Source organism: Nycticebus coucang, chromosome 18, assembly GCF_027406575.1.
Source record: "Nycticebus coucang isolate mNycCou1 chromosome 18, mNycCou1.pri, whole genome shotgun sequence".
NCBI classification, from domain to species: Eukaryota; Metazoa; Chordata; class Mammalia; order Primates; family Lorisidae; genus Nycticebus; species Nycticebus coucang.
In genome coordinates, this window is record NC_069797.1 from 57910626 (window position 1) to 57931183 (window position 20558).

The 20558-nt window shown below is 40.2% G+C and overlaps 1 protein-coding gene across 3 annotated transcripts in view; it reads right to left on the bottom strand.

Moving 5' to 3' along the window:
- STAT5B (signal transducer and activator of transcription 5B) overlaps positions 1-20558 on the bottom strand; it is a 71064-nt gene that overhangs the window by 31219 nt on the left and 19287 nt on the right. Inside the window, exon 1 of one of the 3 annotated variants that reach the window (XM_053567630.1) lies at positions 4174-4193. The exons of the other annotated variants lie outside the window; for them this stretch is intronic. The gene's annotated coding sequence lies outside the window, so the exon portion shown is untranslated. Of the gene's footprint in view, positions 1-4173; positions 4194-20558 lie in introns of those variants that run through there. 3 annotated transcript variants of the gene reach the window in all.

Here is a 20558-nt window from a genome sequence, read left to right on the forward strand (position 1 = left end):
AAGACTTTGGAAAATCAGAACAGATATTAAATCATGATTTTTGGATGAAGAGTAAAGAGCTAGGTGGATGAAGGTGCTTAGGCACTAACAAAGGGATGTAGAGTTGAGGCATTAATCTTTCCTAGTGGTAAAGGATAAGAAGCAGGGCCTCACCAGAGCTCTCTTAATGAGCATGTGAACAATACAACAGAAACATTTTCATGCATGTATATTCATTAGTTGAATTAACCCCAAAGAAGGAAAACATTCCTCTCCTTAGAGATGCCTTCTCAGTTCACTCAAATAAAATTGCATTCTGGTCACTCTCTAGCCTTTCAATCTGCTTTATTTCTTTTCTTATCATTTATCATTTCCTGACATTTATCTTTTTTTTTTTTTTTTTGAGACAGAGTCTCACTGTCACCCAGGCTAGAGTACAGCGGTGAAATCATAGCTCACTGAAGTCTTGAACTCCTAGTCTCAAAAGAAACTTTCCCGTTTCAGCTTCTTGAGTAGCTGGGACTACAGCTGCATGTCACTGGCTAATTCTTTTGCAGAGATAGGGTGTTATGTTACACAGGCTGGTCTTAAACTCCTGGCTTCAAACAGTCCTCATGACTTGGCCTCCCGAAGAGCTGGGATTATAGGCATGAGCCACCACACCTGTCCTAAAAATTTAAATACTAGGTTGGAAGGCCGAGTGCAGTGGCTCACGCCTATAATTCCAACACTTGAGAGGCCCAGGTGGGTGGACGCCTGAACTCAGGAGTTCAAGACCAGCCTAAGCAAGAGTGAGACCTGATTTCTAAAAAAAATAGCTGGGCATTGCGATGGGTGCCTATAGTCCTAGCTACTCGGGAGGCTAAAGTAAGAGGATCAGTTGAGCCCAAGAGTTTGAGGTTGCTGTAAGCTGTGATGCCATACCACTCTACCAAGGGCAACAAAGTAAGATTCTGTCTCAAAAAAAATAAAAAAAATAAAATAAAAATTTAAATGCTAGGTTGAGAAAAAACATACCTCCCTCCCAGGGCGGCGCCTGTGGCTCAGTCGGTAAGGCCCTGGTCCCATATACCGAGGGTGGCTGGTTCAAACCCGGCCCCGGCTGAACTGCAACCAAAAAATAGCCGGGCGTTGTGGCGGGCACCTGTAGTCCCAGCTACTCGGGAGGCTGAGACAAGAGAATCGCTTAAGCCCAGGAGTTGGAGGTTGCTGTGAGCTGTATGATGCCATGGCACTCTACCAAGGGCCATAAAGTGAAACTCTGTCTCTACAAAAAAAAAAAAAAATACCTCCCCCCAATTATATGACTAAAACCTAAAATCTAATAGTGTTTTCTTTGTTTGTTTTTTTTTTTTTCAGTTTTTGGCCGGGGCTGGGTTTGAACCCACCACCTCCGGTATATGGGGATGGCGCCCTACTCCTTTGAGCCACAGGCGCTGCCCTTAAGTACTGTTTTTCTTCATACATGTTAAAACTCTTCACCCGTTGGTTATGTCTGTACCTGGAGTAAGCTGATTCTCTGTCCTGACTCACTAGCATTCATCCAGCCATCAAATGCTACTCTACATCTGCAGAGGCTGCACCTCTGTCCCCAAATACATCTCTTGCTGCTTATTTACTGGCAGCCCCATCTTCAATTCATGATGCTCTGAAAGGGAAGTGGTTTGTATCTTTGGTAAATCATCACAGGGGGTTCTCTGAAGAGTGGGAAATGGATTCACAATCTTATTTTTAGGCCAAACATAAGAACTATTTGAGCTCAGTTACTTGCACTCTTAGTATTCACAAGTATTCCAAGACAACCTATAACAGCCTTGGATACAGAATATTCTATTTTCTGAAAGCATACGGTATCTACCTTGTCCTTACATATCCAAGGGCTAGGAATGTCAAATAAATTGGGCCCTCAGGCACTTGTAATAAAAGTTACAAAGCCTAACAGTCCATAATGCTCTAGGCTTACTGAAAACCACAAAAAAGAATGTTTACTACATAAATGAGTACATTGGATTTAAGGATAATTTTGCATCAGTAATAAATTTTTTTTATCATATGCTTTCCCTTTCTTCAAGTAAAATACAAACTTTTATGAACAAAAACATTACTCTGAAGACTTCTAGAATACTGTAGCTAAGGTTTTGCCATAGCTACACTGTGGGGGAAGGGAAGTACAGAGTGTCTGACATCAGCAGGCCCTCAATACATGTTGACTAAGTGAATAAAATCTTGCATGGCGTGGGAGAGAGGGTTTAACATCTATGTAGAGATTTGTTTTGCTGGGTTCATGTGTATAATTTAAACATTCTATAATTTCTATTCATCATCTCATCATCCCCATACATATCCCATCCCAGGAGCAAAGTTTCTAAAATGGGGTTAAAATTTTAGAGGGGCTTGGCGCCCACAGCACAGTGGTTATGGCGCTGGCCATATACACCGAGGCTGGTGGGTTCGAACCCAGACTGGGCCAGCTAAGCAACAATGACAACTGCAACAGAAAAATAGCTGGGCATTGTGGCAGGTGCCTGTAGTCCCAGTTACGTGGGAGGCTGAGGTAAGAGAATCACTTAAGCTCAAGTGTTTGAGGTTACTGTCTGAGCTGTGATGGCACGGCACTCTACCTAGGGTGAAATAGTGAGACTGTCTCAAAAAAAAAAAAAAAATTTTTTTTTTAGAGATAAGGGGCTCATGCCTGTAATTCTAGCACTCTGGGAGGCCAAGGCAGGTAGACTGCTTGAGCTCAGAAATTCGAGACCAGCCTGAGAAAGAGTGAGACCCCGTCTCTACTATAAACATAAAAACTAAACAGGCTTGTGGCCAGTGCCTATAGTTCCAACTACTCAGGAGTCTGAGACAACGGGATCACTTGAGGCTAAGAGTTTGAGGTTGCTGTGAACTATGATGCATATGGTACTCTACTAGGGCAACTGAGTGAGACTCTGTCTCAAAAAAAGAAAAAAAAATAGAGATAATGCTGAGCTCACCTAAACATAGTTCTGCCAAAGATTTAACCTCCTAAACTTCTATGTACCTCAGTTTTCTTATTTGTAAAATGGGAATAATAATACTTTTGTTGGCTCAGCGCCTGTAACTCAGCAGTTAGCGTGCCAGCCACATACACTGAAGCTGGCGGATTCAAATCCAGCCCAGGCCTGCCAAACAACAATGACAACTACCACCAAAAAATAGCCGGGCATTATGGTGGGTGCCGGTAGTCCCAGCTATTTGGGAGGCTGAGGCAAGAGACTTACTTAAGCCCAAGCGTTTGAGGTTGCTGTCAGCTATAATGCCATGGCACTCTCCCCAGGGCAACAGCTTGAGACTCTTGTCTCCAAAACAAATAAACAAAAATAATAATACTGTTGTCCCTCAGGGGGTTGCTGTAAGAGTGAGTTAATGTGTATAAATACTTAAAATAGTGCCTGGCTCACAGTAAGTGCTTTGTAAGTACTCACTTTTTTTTTTTTTTGGAGGCAAGAGTCTTGCTTTGTCACCCAGGCTGGGTACAGTGAATCATCATAGCTCACTGCAACCTCAAATTCCTGGGTTCCAGTGATTTTCTTGCCTCAGCCTCCCAAGTAGCTAGGGCTACAGGTGCAAGCCACCATGCCCAGCTACTGTTTAGAATTTTTTTGTAGAGACTAGGTCTTGCTCTGTTGTTCAGGTTGGTGTCAAATTCCTGGGCTCAAGCAATCCTCTCACCTTGGCCTCCAGAAGTGCTGGATTATGGGTGTGAGCCACCACATCTACATGCTCACTGTTATTCTTACTATTCCCTTAAACTGACAGAAATGACTCCCTTCTCCCCATCTCCAATTTTAACTCTATTTTAATGAACCTCTTTTTCCAAAGTTAGTCCTCCACAAATAGCTCTTGCTATCTTTCTCTTTAACCAAAATCTTTTTTTTTTTTTTTTTGTAGAGACAGGGTCTCACTTTATGGCCCTCGGTAGAGTGCCGTGGCCTCACACAGCTCACAGCAACCTCCAACTCCTGGGCTCAAGCGATTCTCTTGCCTCAGCCTCCAGAGTAGCTGGGATTACAGGCACCCGCCACAGCGCCTCGCTATTTTTTTGGTTGCAGTTTGGCCAGGGCCGGGTTTGAACCCGTCACCCTCGGCATATGGGGCCGGCGCCTTACCGACTGAGCCACAGGCGCCGCACTTTAACCAATATCTTTGCAATATAAACTTTACCTTCTTTTTAAAAGATGGTATTCAGCTAGGCCTGGTGGTTCACGCTTGTGAGCCCAGCACCTTGGGAGACCCAGGCTGGAGGATTGCTTGAGCCCAGGAGTCTGACACCAATTTGAACAACAGAGCAAGATCCCACCTGGACAAAATATACAAAAATTAGCTGGGTATGGTGGCAGGGACCTGTAGTCCCAGCTACGTGGGAGGCTAAGGCAGGTGGATCACTGGAACCCAGGAGTTCAAGGTTGCAGTGAGATATGATGATGCCACTGCACTCTAGCCTGGATGACAGAGTGAGACCCTTTCTTAAAACAAAAAAAACAAACAAGATGGTATTTCTATTTCTTAATTTCACTGGGCACAAGCACTCTACAGATAAGAACTATTGGGAAGTAGAGGAAAGGCACTGTGAGCTCTGTTCCCTTACCTCTGAATGAGAGAATTGTGAAGGGTGAAGTGTGGTATAACAAGAACAAGACTTTGCCTTTGCCAAACATATACTGAACCCTAAAAAAAAAAACTATAAACCACCCATTCAGATGTCAGACTGAGCCACCAGGGAGCCTCAACTTCACCTATTTCTTTTAAGGACGTATCTGATGACTCCTACCAATTAAAGTACAAAAGACAACTAATGAAATTAGAAGTTTTCATTTATTATACTGCTTTATGAATTATTCACAATAAATATTTTGATTCATTTCATAAAAATAAGTCAGAAATAATAAGGTTGAGAAATATACTAACATTTACCAGTGTTGTTATTAAGAGCCAACATTTACTGAGCACTTACTATATTACTTATAACAAGTGCTTTTGTGAATCTACTCATTTAATCCTTATTTAAAAAACCCTAAGAGGTAAATAACATTACTAGCTCTGCTTTATAGACAAGAAAATTGAGGTTTAGCAAGATTAAGCAGGATGGTAAAATGGTGTAGTAATTTTGGAAAACAATATGGCAGTTCATAAAAGGTTCAGCATAGTTGCCGTACAATCAAACAGTTCCATTCCTGAGGATATTCCTATGAGAAGTGAAAATGAAATCCACACAGACACTTGCATACAAATGTTCATAGCAGGATTAGTCATAATAGCCAAAAAGTGAAAAAAAAAACCCCAAATATCCATCAATAGATCAATGGACTAATATGGATATAAATGAATTAAGTAAAATGGATAAAATGGAATCTTACTCAGATATTAAACAGAAATGAAGTACTACACACGTTACAATATGAATGAACCTTAAAAACGTCATGCACAGTGAAAGGCAGACACAAAAGGCAACATTATTATAAATTTCATCTTTATGAAATGTCTAGAATAGGCAAACCCATAGAGACAGAAAATAGACCAGTGGTTGCCAAGGGCTGGGGCGAGGGGAGGGAATGAAGAATGCCTGCTAATGGATATGAGGTTTTTCTTGGGGGGATGGAGATGATGAAAATGCTCGGAAATTAAGATAGTGGTGATGGTTGTATAACTCTGAGAATATACTCAAAAAATCCTTTAAAGGGTATACTTTATTTGTTTATTTATTTTTTGGCCAGGGCTAGGTTTGAACCCGCCACCTCGGGCTATGGGACCGGCGCCCTACTCCTTAAGCCACAAGTGCCGCCCTAAAGGGTATACTTTAAAGGGTAAATTTTATAGGATGTGATTATATCTCAATCAAGTGACTTTTATTTATTTATTTATTTTTTTTGTAGAGACAGAGTCTCACCCTATGGCCCTCAGTACAGTGCCGTGGCCTCACACAGCTCACAGCAACCTCCAACTCCTGGACCCAAGCGATTCTCCTGCCTCAGCCTCCCAAGTAGCTGGGACTACAGGCGCCCGCCACGACGCCCGGCCATTTTTTGGTTGCAGTTCAGCCGGGGCAGGGTCTGAACCCGCCACCCTCGGTATATGGGGCCGGTGCCTTACCGACTGAGCCATAGGCGCCGCCCTCAATCAAGTGACTTTTAAACAGAGAGAGAAGTAAAATACTTGCCCCAGGTCCCACACTCCTAAGGGATACCATCTGGGCTGGATCTATCCCAAAGCCTGCACTTCTGTCACTGGACCATGCTGCCTTTGTCCTGAACGCTTGTGGTTGTTTGTCCTATTATTGTCTGTACTTTTCTGCATGATTGTTATATATCAGAATTTATTTAGTTATTTATTTTTTTTTAGACAGAGTTTCACTCTGTTACCCTTGGTAGAGTGCCGTGGCATCACGGCTCACAGCAACCTCAAATTCTTGGGCTTAAGTGATTCTCTTGCCTCAGCCTTCTGAGTAGCTGGGACTACAGGTGCCTGCCACAAGGCCCGGATATTTTTTTTGTTGTAGTTGCCATCATTGTTTGGCAGGCCTGGTCTGGGTTCAAACGCACCAGCCCCGGTGTATGTGGCTGGCACCCTAGCTGCTGAGCTACAGGCGCCAAGCCTATATTTCAGAATTTAAAGAGGAGAAAAGAATAAGAGATTAGAATAAGCAACCTAATATTGAGAGGCTCTGATTTTGGCAAAAGCTAGGGCTGAGCAGAAGATGTGTAAAAACTGCTTCTGATCTGGAAAGTATATGGCAAAGAGCCAGGATTTAAAACTATTAAACATATCAGCACTAATTAATGACTATAGGTCTATGGATAGAATATAAAGAACAAGTTCTCCAGTTAGGTTAATGGGCTTACTGTCAATATTAACATCATTATTGCATGCAGTAAGCAGTAATGGTTACCCAGTAGCACAGATTATGATGGACAGGAAAATACTGAAAAACAATAAAGAGTGAAGACTTTGTCCAAATTAAAATTGGCTACCATCAAGCAGGAAGGAAGAAGTAAAACAATCACAGTTAGGAGTAGATCAATACCAGAGCCACCTGCTCTTAAAAAAAAACTCAAAAAATGGCTGAATACTACCTTAGAAGCAACTAGGAAGGCAATTCTCTTTTTTAAAATCATATTATTAAACAGGTGGAAAGAGAACAGAAAGAATAGAAGCATTTGGCCCCAAAAGAAACAAATAAGGAAAAGTTAATCCAGGCAACATAGAGATGATAATATTCCGGGAAGATGCAGTCATAAATCTTCATGTCATAGCCAAATCATTACATATTACATTGGGAAGAAGTGAGAAAGGAGGAGGGAAGGAAGGAGAGGGTAGGGACAGGAGTTCTTTGCTAAATACGAAACTCAAGTGTTAATCAGCAGGTTATCATGTATTTAAAATGTTCATCTAAATAAAAGGTAGGCTGGCATGGTGGCTCATGCACTGCAATCCCTTTGGGAGGCTGAAGCAGGAGGACTGCTTAAGGCCAGAAGTTTAGGATCAGCCTGGGCAACATAACAAAACCTTGAGTTGCCATCTCTATAAAAGATAAAAAAAAAGCAAAAACCTAGGTGTGTTGGGACATGCCTCTAGTTCCAGTTATTCAGGAGGCTGAGGCAGCAGGACTGCTTGCTTGAGCCCAGGAGTTTGAGGCTGTACCACTGTGATCTAGCCAGGGCGACAGAGTAAAACCCTGTCTCTAAAAAAATTTTTAAGTAAACAAATAAATAAAAGGTATTTATTTTGGCCAAAAATGCACAGTCCCCAAAATAAAAAGAGCAGACTTAAATAAGAATCATAGCTGCTAAAGCCATTAGGTAATAATTGTTGGGGAAGAAGATATTCACACAGTCTCAAAGTACTACCCCAAGTATTACTCATGATTCACAAAGGGGAAAAGGTTTACTTCAGTGGATAATGCAGCAGATTAACCAAGTGATCAAACATCCCCCACCAGGGGATAAACTGCCATTATGTACCTACAGATGTGATGTGCTGAAAAGAATGCACAGACAAAATCATGAAGAAGGCTCGACGCCTGTGGCTCAAGCGGCTAAGGCACCAGCCACATACACCTGAGCTGGCAGGTTCGAATCTAGCCCGGGCCTGCCAAACAATGATGGCTGCAACCAAAAAATAGCCGGGCGTTGTGGCGGGCACCTGTAGTCCCAGCTAGTTAGGAGGCGGAGGCAGGAGAATCGCTTGAGGCCAGCAGTTGGAGGTTGCTGTGAGCTGTGATGTCACAGCACTCTACCCAGGGCGACAGCTTGAAGAAACATGAAGAAACAATCAAGACAAATCCAGCTTGTGAAACTCCCATGAATGATTAAAAAAAAAATGGTGCAACCATTCTAGATTAAAAGAGACTAAAGAGATATATAACTATGCCAAGAGCATAATTAAAAAAAAAAAGCTCTAAATGGCATTATTGGGACAATAAAGAAAACTTAAATATGGCCTGTATATTGGATATTATTTATCAATATTAAATTTCTTTTTTTATTAAATCAGAGGTATGTACAATAATAGAATCATAAGGTAACAATGTGCTAGTTTTGTATGCAGTTTGAAATATTTTCATCAAACTGGTTAACATAGCCTTCATGGCATTTTCTTAGTTATTGTGTTCAGACTTTTATATTCTGCATTTAGTAAGTTTCAACTGTACCCTTCTAAGATGCACCATAGGTGTGGACCCACTAATTAACTTAAATTTCTTGAGAGTGATAAGGGCATTGAGGTTGTACAGGAGAACGCTCTGGCTCTTAGCAGGCACGTGCTTAAGTATTGAAAGGTAAATGGTTATACTGTCTACACCTTACTTTCCAAGGAGAGAGGGATGAGTGGAGGTGGTAGGAGGGATGGGAAAGCAAATACACCTGCTAACAGTTGGCCAGTCTAGGTGAAGTGTTTAAGTGGTCACTGTTCTATTCTTCCAACTTTTTGGTAATTAAATTTTTTTTCAAAATCAGAATTAAGGGGGAAAATTCTGCAACAAGAAAAACTAAACAATGAAGTGGGGTTTGACTCTCAGCTTGAAACTGTCCCTGGCAGTACGCAAGAAGTTGGACTTCTTCGACACTGCACTGCAACTGGTGCTGGCTGCCAGCATGCAAGTCGGACCAGCTTGAATGCACATGCATTACTGTGGTCTCCATGCCTCAACCCAGCAAGCAACTTGAACAACCCATTTGGGAAGAAGCTATATCAATACCATTTTCCAGATGACTAAAAACATTTGCTGTAGCCTACAAATAATGACCATCTCCACTATGGAAAAATAAGAAATGATTTGATGATACAAGGTAGTCCTATGTTACCCTCAGTATTTTTAATGAAGGTTTTTTGGTTGTTTTGTTTTTTGGGGGGGTGGGGGGGCATTTGAGACAGGGATTTACTCTGTCACCCAGGCTAGAATGAGTGGTGTCATCATAGCTCACTGTACCCTCAAACTCCTGGGATCAAGTGATCTTCCCACCTCAGCCTCCCAAGTAGCTGAGACTATAGGTGTGCACCACTATGCCTAGCTAATTTTTCTGGGTTTGTTTTTGTAGACAAGGCTCTTGCTCAAGATGATCTCAAATTCCTGGCCTCAAGTGATCTTCTTGCTTCAGCCTCCCAAAGGGCTAGGATTATAATAGGCATGAACCATCATACCTGGCCTCTAATGAAAGTTTTTACCTATTTTATACTGTTATTCAAGATGAACTCAACTCTGAATGTGCCTCTTGTATAGTTCACAGGGGAAAAAAATTCCTCAGCTACTATAATATACTGTTTCTGTATTAGTTCTCTCTTATTCTGACATTAAAACAAATAAAAAACAACAGCCAATTTATTTATTTTTATTTATTCGTTTTTTTAGAGATAGTCTCACTTTATCGCCCTTGGTAGAGTGTTGTGGTGTCACAGCTCATAGCAACCTCCAACTCCCGGGCTTAAGTGTTTCTCTTGTCTCAGCCTCCCAAGTAGCTGGGACTACAGGCGCCCGCCACAATGGCTGGCTATCTTTTGTTGCAGTTTGGCCAAGGCCAGGGTCAAACCCACCACCCTTGGTATATGGGGCTGGCGCCCTACTCACTGAGACATAGGTGCCACCCAAACAGCCAATTTATTAATAGATCTACATGTTACCAATATTCTCCCCCATTAAAGTTTACAGTCTCCCTCTTACTAGCAACAAAATCTGTCTTGAAGAGCACCTTACATTAGTCAGCTCTCAGAGACAACCAACCATTAGAGAGATAGTGTGGTATACAACCAGGAGAAATTGGATGGGGATGGGGATGGTTAAACTATAACATATTAATATGATGAAATATGGTGCAACTATTTAAATGAAATATAAAACCTATGTTGAAATGTAAAGACTTGGTAGTGGTAAGAGACTATTAATAGCTAAGATTAAGTAATTTTGACCCATATTTATATATATTAGTGGTACTTTTTTCATATTTGATATGACTAAGCAATCTTGTAAATAGAATAAAATTCACAGAAAGCCGTTTGCAACAATACAAGAATTCCTTTTAAAAAATACACTTCCGGGCGGCACCTCTGGCTCAGTGAGTAGAGTGCCGGCCCCATATGCCGAGGGTGGCGGGTTCAAACCCAGCCCCGGCCAAATTGCAACAAAAAAATAGCCGGGCGTTGTGGCAGGCGCCTGTAGTCCCAGCTGCTCGGGAGGCTGAGGCAAGAGAATCGCGTAAGCTCAAGTTAGAGGTTGCTGTGAGCTGTGTGATGCCACGGCACTCTACCTGAGGGCGGTATGTGAGACTCTGTCTCTACAAAAAAAAAAAAAAAAAAAAAATACACTTCCTAGCTCGGCACCTGTACCACAGTGGTTACAGCGCTGGCCACATACACCAAGGCTGGCGGGTTCAAACCCAGCCCAGGCCAGCTAAGCAACAATGACAACTACAACAGAAAAATTGCTGGGTGTTGTGGTGGGCGCCTGTAGTCCCAGCTACTTGGGAGGCTGAGGCAAAACAATTGCTTAAGCCCAAGAGTTTGAGGGTGCTGTGAGCTGTGATGCTACTGCACTCTACCGAGGGCAACATAGTGAGACTCTATCTCACAAAAACAAAACAAAACAAAAAAAAAAAACACCACTTTCCTTACCTCTGATCACATATCCGAATACAACTGGCATTTATATGAAGAGTAACAATTCAAGCTCTCTAGAAAGTTACAGTTAGGAGATGAGATTGCAGAAAACTTCAACTATTGGTTCCTAACTTAGCACTTACTCAAAGGCCAAAAGAATTGGGGGAAAAAAATCTTCCTTTTTTTTTTTTTTGAGAACAGAGTCTTACTATGTCACCCTTGGTAGAGTGCCATGGCATCACAGCTCACAGCAACCTCTAACTTTTGGGCTTAATTAAGTGATTTTCTTGCCTCAGCCTCCCAAGTATCTGGGACTGCAGGTGCCTGCCACAATGCCCGGCTATTTTTTTGTTGTTGTAGTTGTCATTGTTGTTTAGCAGGCCCTGGTTGGGTTCGAACCCACCTGCTCAGTGTATGTGGCTGGTGCCCTAATGGCTGAGCTATGGGCATTGAGCCATCTTCCTGGTTTTTTGGTATCAATTTATTTTGTGCCAAGCAGGGTTTGTATACCTCCTGGATTCTTCACCATCTTAGGAAGGTTGAACCAAATCAGACAAGTTTCCAAGAACAGTAGTGCAATCTTGCAAAAGAGGTCCTGAGGTAATTCTAGGCCAGGTATGGTGGTTCATGCCTGTAATCCTAGCACTCTGGGAGGTCAAGGAGGGTGGACTGCTTGAGCTCAGGAGTTTGAGACCAGCCTGAGCAAAAGCAAGAACCCCTATCTGGGGGTATAAAAAAATTTAAAAAACTAGCAAGGAATAGTGGCTCATGCCTATAGTCCCAGCTACTTGGGAGACTAAGGCAAGAGGATCGCTCAAGTGCAAGAGTTTAAGGTCGCAGTGAGTTATGAAGGGCGACAGAGTGAGCCTCTGTCTCAAAAAAAAAAAGGAGCTAACTCCAATTCTGAAAAGAATTAGGCATTTAAATAGCTTGTGTTTTAGAAAATCAAAATGTTTGTCCTGGCAGGAAAAAGAAAAAAGTTTTCCCAAGTACGAAAAATGACATCAATATCAGGACATTAAAGATTAAGATGAATTAAAATTGTACACTAAGTGCCCACATTTTAATACAACATTAACCTGGGACTTTGCAAAAAAAAAAAAAAAAAGGCAATTACTTTTGTTAAATTACTTTTTCTGATAACAGATTGCCTCTCACTATACGTCTCTGGGTTGGCTACATAAAATTTTGCACCATAACTTGAATGCATGTTCCCACGGCATGCAACAGATGCAGTGAAAGGCTCCCAACTCTTAACTAACAGCTTGTGCCCCAAGACATCAGCCAGGAGACTGTGTGTACGTTCTTTCGCAGGCGGCACTGTTACAGGAAGAAGCAAAGAGCAGCGATTTCCTTCCAAAAGGTCAGCTGCCTCAGACAGACCAAACAGAAAGCAGTTAATTCTTGCCAACTTCCCCTGTGCTTCTGCAGCTAGTACGCAATAGCATTTGGTTTCCAGTAAAGCTCCAGAGAAAAACAAAGCAAATGTGAGACAGAGGATCTATGCAATGTAAGTGTCTCCCAGTGCTAAAGTAAAAGCCCTAGGATCACATGAGGCTACTCCTTTAAAACAGTGGTGAAAGCCTTAAACTACCAGGTCTAACGGAAATTAAAGGAAAGGAGGAGGGAGAACTGGAACCATCCCATATTTTATACTAATGGTCCAGAAGTTCCCATCTAAAAATAAGATGGTATTTTGGAGATAATAAATGCAACAATATGTAAGGTCCCTAGTTCATGGACATAAAAACAAATTTTTAGTTTTCCTTTTCTCAAACAAAAGTCAAATCAGTCATCCAACATGCTAGAAGGGCACTGGCCGGGCTTAACTCTGACGACCAGCAGAAGTACCTACACAATGAATACATAAATTTCTTAGGTTAGATACGGAAAAAATAATAAAGGGAAAGAGAACAGAAAATAGGATTTTAAATCTTCTTTAGATAACCCTAAAGTAACATTGAAGATCCCACCACACCCTCAAAGAAACAACAATATATGTGTATTCTTGCAGACTTCTTTAAGAAAGCATTAAACTGCAGGAAAGTCTATGTATTTAATGTTCCTAGAGGAGCGAAATTAGTAGGTTCTTTTGAGTATAAAAGTAAAGAAGAAGGAAGGAAAAATGAAGACTTTTAAAGTTTTCTCAATCAAATTGCTTCCTGGCTTAACTATCTAATATAGACAACTTGCAAGAAAATGTGCAGGGTTCTTCCAAAGGGCTTCTATGGGGTGTCACCAAGCTCTCTTGGTTTCTAACTTGTTAATTTGAAGTTGTGATGGCAACAGAGACAGGAGGCTTTTGTGCGACAAACTCTTATTCTGGAATCTGGGCTTTGATGATGGGGAGTATTTAACCCCACCCTGAGAATACCTTGTTTAAAATGAAGACAGTTTGGGCTCAAGGAAAAACTTACTAGCTTGTTAAATCTACTAAATTAAACTACCCAAACTAGAAACTGTTTCAAGTTGGAAACAAAATAAACTACTTAGTTTCTAAGCCTTTCCTATAACTGATCACAGAACCCTAAATAACAGTAAAGTAACTAGCATAGGAAAGTAGAAAAAGAAAGTAGCAGCAATAAAAGTAACATAGTAACAAACAGTAAATACTCAAGAAGTTCTGCCTACTTTCGGAGCTCAGGCTCCTGACTTACTAAATAAAAATCCTCCCTTAGCCAAATGAGTTTCTCCTGACAATGATTTCCACTTTATGATAAAAGCTACAAAGTGAATTATTACAGAGTGCAATTCACAAATAGATATGAAAATATTTTTTGACCCCAAAAAAGGCTTTAAAAGAGACTCCTTTCCCCCAAGGGTCAGAGAGTACCAAGAAGATAAAACTTCAAACACAACCAAAGGAAGACTTATGAGGGGTTTGGAGGTTCACCTTCATTCTTTTAAATCAATCAGAAATTAGCAATGCTTTAGATTGTAAAAGGGAGTGGGAGGTGAATAACAAGAACCATTTTAGGGGTAGGTAACTTTCCAATAAGGCCAAAGTCTAGATCCTGACCGCTTGTGGTCAGAATTAGCAATGTGACATTTTTTACAAGAAGCAGAGTTGTTAAATTCGTTGTAGTTGTCCCCAAATTCCTTATTGGGTTTCCACTAGTTACATTATTATCCACTACCAATATCTATCACAGATCATTGAAACCTAGGTTATGAATGACAGAACACATTTCTTTTTCATAAAAGGACTGTATCACTAATACAAATGAGAAAACAACTTATATGATATTTCAGTGGGTAAGACAGGATAGTAAAGAATACTGAAGTCAGCTCTCATCTAGACACTTATTCATAGTATACATATATAACGTGTGTGTATAGTATATACATATGTGTGTGTGTGTGTGTGTATATATGTATTTTGGGGGCGGATGGGGGGCAAGGTCTCTCTCTGTTGCCTGGGCTAGGATGCAGTGGTGTTATAGTTCCCTGCAACCTCAAACTCCTGGACTCAAGTGATCCTCCTGCCTCAGCCTCCCAATTAGTTTAGATCACAGGTGTTGCCACGCCTGGCTAAAATTTCTATTTTTTGTAGAGATCCGGTATCAGTTTTGCTCAGGCTGGTCTCAAACTCCTGGACTCTGCCTCGGCCTCTCCAAGTGCTGGTATTACAGGTGTGAACCACTGCACCCAGACTGATGTAGAAGACAACGTCTGAATTTAACATTATCATGCAACCTGTCAAGGGGACATTTGGGACAAGGACACCTAGCAATTCTATATTCCTATGAAAGGTGCTTTATAAAATCTTTAATGCCTTTAGCTAGAAATAGTCAACAAAATATTTGTACCCAATGTCTTTATCACTTTGAATATCCTATTTTAAAAAGATAGCTCTGGGCGGTGCCTGTGGCTCAAAGGAGTAGGGCGCTGGCCCCATATGCTGGAGGTGGTGGGGTCAAACCCAGCCCGGGCCAAAAACTGCAATAAATAAATAAATAAAAGATAGCTCTAGAGTTAGAATTTACCCTATAGTCTAAACACAGCAAACAAAGCAATTGTGCGCTACCTATTGGCCAAACTAACAGACTGTAAGCTACTCCAGGGCAAGAGCCACATCTCACACATTTTGATTTCCTTAATACAGTACTTGGTACATAGCAGGTATTCAGTAATTATGTGTTAAATACAACTCTGGTAGACCTCTGTGTTATACAAAGGTCCCTAAATTGGGGGAAATGGAAAGATGTTATTTTTAACATTGTGGAAGTCATTAACTTGAATCCTTATTACAGGAATAATGGGAGTGAATCACACATCATAGAAACTGTGACGGAGGTTTTGACTCATCCTTGGTGCTAATCAAGATAAATATAATAGCAAGCTGTACCATCCATAAACATCGTGACAAGTTTGTAAAATAGAGCTAACATCTCATTGCAGCAATTTCAAAGACAAGAATTACATGAAGCATGATGATGCTAATATGAGCCAAATTTCCAAAGAAGACTTCTTCTCTAAGCAAACTGTTTTTTAATTATAATCTCAAGAAAGAAGCTGAGATATAAACAAAAAGCACACTTGTCAACAATTCACTCCTCCAGTTACCATGCATGCCACAGAATACAATCCAGAAAGATTTATTATTGTGCCAAAACAAGACCATGAGGTTCTACACCCAGAATGTAGATTAACGTTAGAAGGATGACTCAGGACTAATGGCACTGGTCTGATAGACACTGAACCTATTTTTTTCTTTCTTTCTTTTTTTTTTTTTATCTCAAAGAGTTCTTCAACTACAGGATAGACTGCCAACTCAGGAAGATAATTCAGCCAAGACAGCCACCATTGACTACAAACTGTTTTTTATTCAAGATGTATTTCCATGTAGCAAAGTAAATTTAGCAAATGAAAATATAGTCTCGACCTGCTATGGATGTTCCCTATCCCTGCCAAAAATGACAAGCTGCTTGCTCAAAAGCTGTCACTAATTAGCAGCTGCTGCTGTAAAGAAAACCGAAGTTAGTGCCAGTAAAAGCATATTGAACTGAAAGAGGCCCCTGTGACAAGGAACGGGAAATGCAAGAATCTGTTGGTGACTAGTAAACTTAGATAAATACTGGTAATCTAAATCTAAACTTAGATAAATACTGGTAATCTAAATTGGGTAGACAATATATGTCTACCCATGTTTAACAGATAGATACCATGTTACTGAATTCTATCATAACCATTTCAATAAGAGCCAGTCGTGGTTTGGGATAATTTTGGGGATAATTTTTCCTTGTTAATACTTTTGTCTCTGGCATCTGCATTTGAAGACATCATGAAAAATGAATTTTAAAAACACCATTCAAATCATAACCTAAATGGTTCCAAAGCTAATCACTGACCCTTCATTTTATAGGATGAAAATATGAAGTCAAGCAGAAGTGATCTGCCAATGTAAATGAACAGGGATATAGTGGTAGAAAACTGTTTACTAGCTCTGTGTTCAGTGTTCGGTATAAGAGGCCCTAAACCAGTGGTTCTCAACCTCTGGGTGGCGACCCCTTTGTAACAATGCAAATACACCCTGCATTTCAGATATTTACATTATGATTCGTAACAGTAGCAAAATTACAGTTATGAAGTAGCAATGAAAATAATTTTATGTTTGGGGGTCACCACAACATGAGGAACTGTATTAATGAGTTGTGGCACTAGGAGGCATTAGGAAGGTTGAAAACCACTGCAAAGTATCCCGTAGCCCAAGATCCTGTTTGAAAGCTAGATTGCTTTTCAAATCATTCTCCAAAGCTCTCCTCTCTCTTGCTCCTTATTTCTGCCAATCAGGTAGAAAATCAATCCCAATATATTTATCTCTTTACCTTGACAGGTTAGTTTCTGTCTTTTAAAAAGATTGAGGCTATTTCTCTCTTAGTTTTAGTTCTTTTACTCTTTTTCTCTCTAACTCCAGACAGACCGCTGGAGAACTGTGAGTATTTTACCTATATTTGGACCCATAGGGTCAGGTGGTCTCTGCAGCAACTGCTCAGAAAAATCAGAATGAAAAGGAAAGAAAAATGGAAAAAATGAAGGCAGGGAGGGAGGAAGGGAAGAAAGGAAGGGGAAGGGGAGGCAATAAAGTGAGAAGGACAGACTGGAAGGGAAGGAAAGGGAGGGAGGGAGATACAATGAGACTAGAAAAGAAGTGAGTGTAGCCAACAAGTGCTTAATGAAGCTGCAATCAAAACCACTCTTGCAGTGAGGTCCCCTCCGTAGAGCACCTGGTAATGACTGTATGAACAATTAAGACAATGTATCAGTGATTTTCCAGTTCCTAACCTAATCAGGCTACCAGGAGAATGATTTGTCTTATGAAACATGGAGAAAGACTAATCTCTGATATTATTGTCAGTGCAGCTTTATCAGCAAGACTTGGAGTAGAGAAACCTACAGACATACAGATTAGGAATTACATTGTCAAAACTTTAATAACCTCCTAGTGGTATGTGACAAGATGTTGAATTAAACGGCTTTTCATTGTGTATGCATCACTGGCTCGGTCTAGATACAAAGCAAGAAGTAACCTACCAGGGGAAAGAAAAAATTGTTGTTGTCTCTAAGCAAAAGGGTCATACTGACAAAAAGAATAAGGCAGACACAAAGGAGTAAGTACTGTATGATTCCACTCACATAAGGTACCTAGAGTACTCACTCAGAGGGACAGAGAGGGGAATGATGACTGCTGGGGCTCAAGGGAGGGCTAATGCGGAGTTATTGTTCAATGAATTACAGAGTTTTAGTTTGAGATGATGAAAAAGTTCTGGAGACAGATGCTGGTTATGATTACACAATACGAATGTTAATGCCACTGGACTGTCCGCTTAAAAATGGTGAAAATGGCAAATTTTATCACACATAGTCACAATTTTTTAAATGGCGGTAAAAGCCAGTTTTTGCCTAGTAAACTCACATTTCCATCTTTAACTCTGAAATCCAAAGGAAACAAAGAGATATTAGCTTTGCCCGCTCTTTTCTTTCTTCCACAGTAAAGGTACACTTGCAGTCTTTCTGAGGGTTGAAGCTCTGTGGGTATACTCTCTATATTGAGATGAAAGGGAAATAGCTCCCACCCCTTAGCTGCGGTTCAGTTACCTGCAGTACAGTACAGTAAGAGACAAGATTTTGAGAGAGACCACAATAACACACCTTTTATTACAGTGTAACACTGTAGTTGTTCTATTTTATTATTGTTGTTGTTAATGTCTTGTTGTGCTCAATTTATAAATCAAACTTTATCACGGGTATGTTTACATAGGAAAAAGGCAGTATATACAGGGTTAGGTACTATTAGAGGTTTCAGGCACCCACCAGGGGCCTTGGAATGTATCCCCCAGGGAAAAGGGGGGCCTATTCTATACATTTAACAAATACTTATTGAGGATCTATTCCAGGCCAGGCTCCATTCTAGAAACTGAGGATACAGCAATGAACAAAACAGACATTTCTTTTTTTTTTTTTTTGGTTTTTGACCGGGGCTGGGTTTGAACCCGCCACCTCTGGCATATGGGACCGGCGCCCTACTCCGTTGAGCCATAGGCACCGCCCTCAAAACAGACATTTCTTTATGGAAATCAGATTTCTACTATTTATTATTTCATACTTTAAATAAATTCTTTAATTTGTACCTCTGCTATAGTTCCTAGTGTTTAATTTTTTTCTCTTTATTTCTGTTAGAGGGAATAGAATACTACTGACCATAGAATTTTCTAGGTAAACAAGAAAGTCCATGCATTCAAACCAGTATTTGGAGAAAAGTTTTAAAAGCATCTCAACAACATCAGACTATCAGGGGGATTACTGGCTTTTGAGAACCTTGGCGATGTGAAAGCAATTTCTGATAAAATCAGGACATCTGTTCATCCCTGTTGAAAGCTGATTATCTTTATGGAGCTATAGTAGGTGCAAAACAAACGGGTCCAATCAGATCCCACAGTTAAGATCATTTTAGTGTAGCATTTGTCCCAGCTTTTGCCCAGGACAAACAGTTTTATTTAGAGGATAACTTTCATGATTGCCACAATCAAATCAAATTCTTTATCTTTCAAAGATGATTTGTAGATTCAATCTCCACAGGTACTAACAATATAAAATGCAGAGTTTAAAATATCCTCAAGTTCCCACCCACAGAATGAGTAGCACCACAAGATAACAGGTGGCAAAAAACATTAGTTTCTTCTTTTTTTCACGAAGAATAAAATATATGTCAAATACTGGTTAAACAACAAATATCCTCAAGGTGAAAACCTGGTTATAACAAAAATATATTGAAGTGTATGGTGCCCCCGATTGCATTAATGTACACAGCTATGACTTAATAATAAAATAAAATTAAAAAACAGACAAAAAAAACACAAAAATATATTGAAATACTTGAAAATGACCACCCTTTTCTCAAATCAACACAACACACTTTTGTAGAATATCATGACTTTTAAATTAAAAGAATCAGACTCCTTCGAGGATGGCACCTTTTATATATGCTCTTAAGTTTTCATTTTTAAGGAAATATTTTAAATAATTCAAAATAGGTTGTCATGTTATATTTGGAAGAAAGAGATGTTTTTTCCACTCTGTGGTAATTATCCTCAGATTTATTGAAGAGTAATTACTTTTTAATAAGTTGAAATAATATTTAAAATATTATATTTAGCATACTTTGGACTCCATACTAAAATAATGGGGTCCCTAAAACCCACCTTGTTATAAAAGCTCTCAGAATTTTATTTAACATTAAAAAGCCAACTAATTAGGCTTAGATATTAGGCAATAACTCAAAGTAACATAGAAGTTCTATGCATTTCTTCAAAAGTTCTTCTAAAGCCAGGTATCTTAAAAAGACCATTAAGATAAACTAAGTAGAATCTTTGTGCAGTGGCTCATGCTTGTAATCCCCTAGCACAATGGGAAGCCCATGCTGGAGGATTGCTGAGGTCAGGAGTTCAAGACGAGCCTGAGCAAGAACAAGACCCCCAGCTCTACAAAAAACAGAAAAACCAGTCAGGTGTGGTGGCACACACCTGTAGTACCAGCTATTTGTGAGGCTGAGGCAGGAGGATCACTTATGCCCAGGAGTTTGAAGTTGCAGTGAGCTATGGTGACACCACTATACCCTAACCCAGGGGACAAATCAAGACCCTGTCTCAAAAATAAATAAATATATAAGTAAAATAAAATAAGGAGGAAATAGGTTTGAAGAATGGAGGAAAGCAGGGCTTAGACATTACTTAGATTCTGGAATCTCTCTACGAGTTGCCTTTCTGAAGATTTTCAGTCTTCCACATGTAGTTGGAGTGATTAGCCACGCCAGGAACTTGGCAATTTAAGGGAGGTTACTCTCCATCACCTCACCTCTCACCTTACAGAGAACTAAAAATTACTCCCCTCTCTTAAGTATTTCCCAAGACTAAGCTACATTGGGAGAGTGAAAGGAAAAAACTTTGTCTGTAACTATATCTCAA